This window comes from Petaurus breviceps, unplaced genomic scaffold, assembly GCF_028583685.1.
Source record: "Petaurus breviceps papuanus isolate PSGF00001 unplaced genomic scaffold, PetGlider_PUasm1.0 582, whole genome shotgun sequence".
Lineage (NCBI taxonomy): Eukaryota > Metazoa > Chordata > Mammalia > Diprotodontia > Petauridae > Petaurus > Petaurus breviceps.
Window position 1 is genome coordinate 5713642 of NW_027186390.1, and position 2028 is coordinate 5715669.

General features: G+C 49.9%; 1 pseudogene; it reads right to left on the bottom strand.

Annotated features, from left to right (window-relative positions):
* Positions 1–411: 411 nt before the first annotated feature.
* On the bottom strand, positions 412–1828 carry LOC138173434 (retinol dehydrogenase 8 pseudogene; annotated as a pseudogene).
* Between the last annotated feature and the right edge of the window lie 200 nt (positions 1829–2028).

Genomic DNA, 2028 nt, shown 5'->3' on the forward strand with positions numbered 1-2028 from the left:
ACTATATTACCAGCTTTTTTTCTGGTCATAAATACCCTCAGCGATGTATATTTTTTAAACATAATATATATATATATATAGGCTCTATAATAAGTGCCTGCGATACACAGAAAAGTAAAAACAGCCCTCGCCCTCAGGGGGCTCACGTGGGACAGGGGCGACGGTACATACAAGAGGTATACAGAGAGAAGGTCATATCGGGCAGAAAGGCAACCAACACAGCATGGGGACTGGCTTCCTGCGGGAGTGGAATTTGAGTTCAGTCTTGAAGAAAACCTGGGATATATTCTCAAATATTTATTTCCCTTCGTTCTCTTGGTAAAGATACTGGAGTGATTTGCCATTTCCTCCTCCAGCTTTTTTTTTTTTTTTTTTTGTAATTCCAGACATGCGTGTTTATTAGAAGGGGGAAGGTATTCACTTCCCTCAGGGTCTCTCTAGGCAATGAAGATCTCTCTCTAGGAGGCCGACACCCACCTAGGCTTGTATTTGTATGCCTATAGGAAAGCCCTTGCCTCCATTCTGCTAACATTCCCAGGGTTTAGGGTCATTTGGGCCAGATCTGAAGGCAAGCTCCTAGCCCTTTGGGAGGAACTTGGGGGTGGGGTGAAGGGTGGGGGGGACAGAAAAGGAGACTAAGAACACATGACATCATGTGCAGGAATTGGGGGTAGGACCAGCTAATCTGCCCTGCATACTTAAAATTCCCAAGACCCTAGGGCATCTACCAACCTAGGAAGAGGAGAAAAAGGTGGGCAGGACCTTAAGACCTCTTTCTACCCCACGTACCATAGTTGATGCCAGTTTCAGGTCCCTGGGACTGTTGGAAGAAGGTAGGTGGGACTGCAGGGCTGGAGACTGAGGCAGAGGGCCCAGCTGGGAGTCAGGGCAGGGCTGGAGGTTGAGGCAGAGGGCCCAGGTCGAGCTGCTTCCTCCATTGTAGCATCTTTAGAAGGCTGAGGCTGGCTTGGAAGAGCCAATCACGCTGAAAGACGAGCTGATGGAAAGCACTGAGGGGCAGCAGGCCTGATGGGTCTGCATGCTTCAGAGTGGTCAGTGGTGTGTGCATGCTATTGGTCTGGCAGTGGAATGGAGGGTTGGATGCCCCAGTCATCTGCCACCTCCTCAGGGGTCTGACCCAAGACAGAGAAGACATCTTTTGAGTAGGTCATGTAGAAAACCTGGAAGATGTCCTGTTTCAGCGTCCATATTGGAGGAGTGCATAGAGGCTGTCTCTTCATACAGTTTCTTCTCAAGGTATGTCACCACAGGACCTGGTTCCAGGAGGCTGATGTTCATCCCAAACTTGAGCACCTTCAGGGAAAGGCTTTCACAGAACCCCTTCCTGGCAAACTTGGAAGCACAGTATGCATAATTGAAAAGGAGTCCCTGTTGCCCCAGGATGCTGCTCATGACTACCATGTGCCTCTGGCAGCACCACTCCATACTGGGGAACCACTTCCTGGACCAGCCATACCAGCCCCAGAGAGTTGATGTGTAGTGCCCACTGTATGGCCGCCATACCTTGACCCTCCAGGGGACCGATCAGACCCACCCCTGCATGGCTCACCAGAATATCCGCTCTTTGGTCCAGTATGTAGCCACACACTGACCAGATGAGTCTTTACAGGTGACATCAAAGGGCCTGATCTGCAGTGTCTTCTCTAGTGTGTCCCTAACTTTCTCCTTCAGGGGCCCCTTTTTTCATCATGTCCCCCATGGTGTCAGTCACTTTGAACCTCTTAAGCTCATCCTTGGCCAGCCGCACAGCCAGGGCCAGGCCAATGTCAGAAGAGCAACCAGTGATCAGCACATTCTTGTAGGTCATTGGTCTTGGATAAAATGGGCAGTGCCAAGGAGCTGAATCCTAGAACTCAGAGCATCCCAGCTGGAAAGATCTTGCTGTACCTTGGCTGCTGCCCAAGTTCAATCTCTGACTCCCTGAACTCCTGCCTCTTCCATCTTATTTTACAGATGAGATAAATTGAGGCCAACAGGGTTATGTGACTTGTCCAGGATCATAAGTAT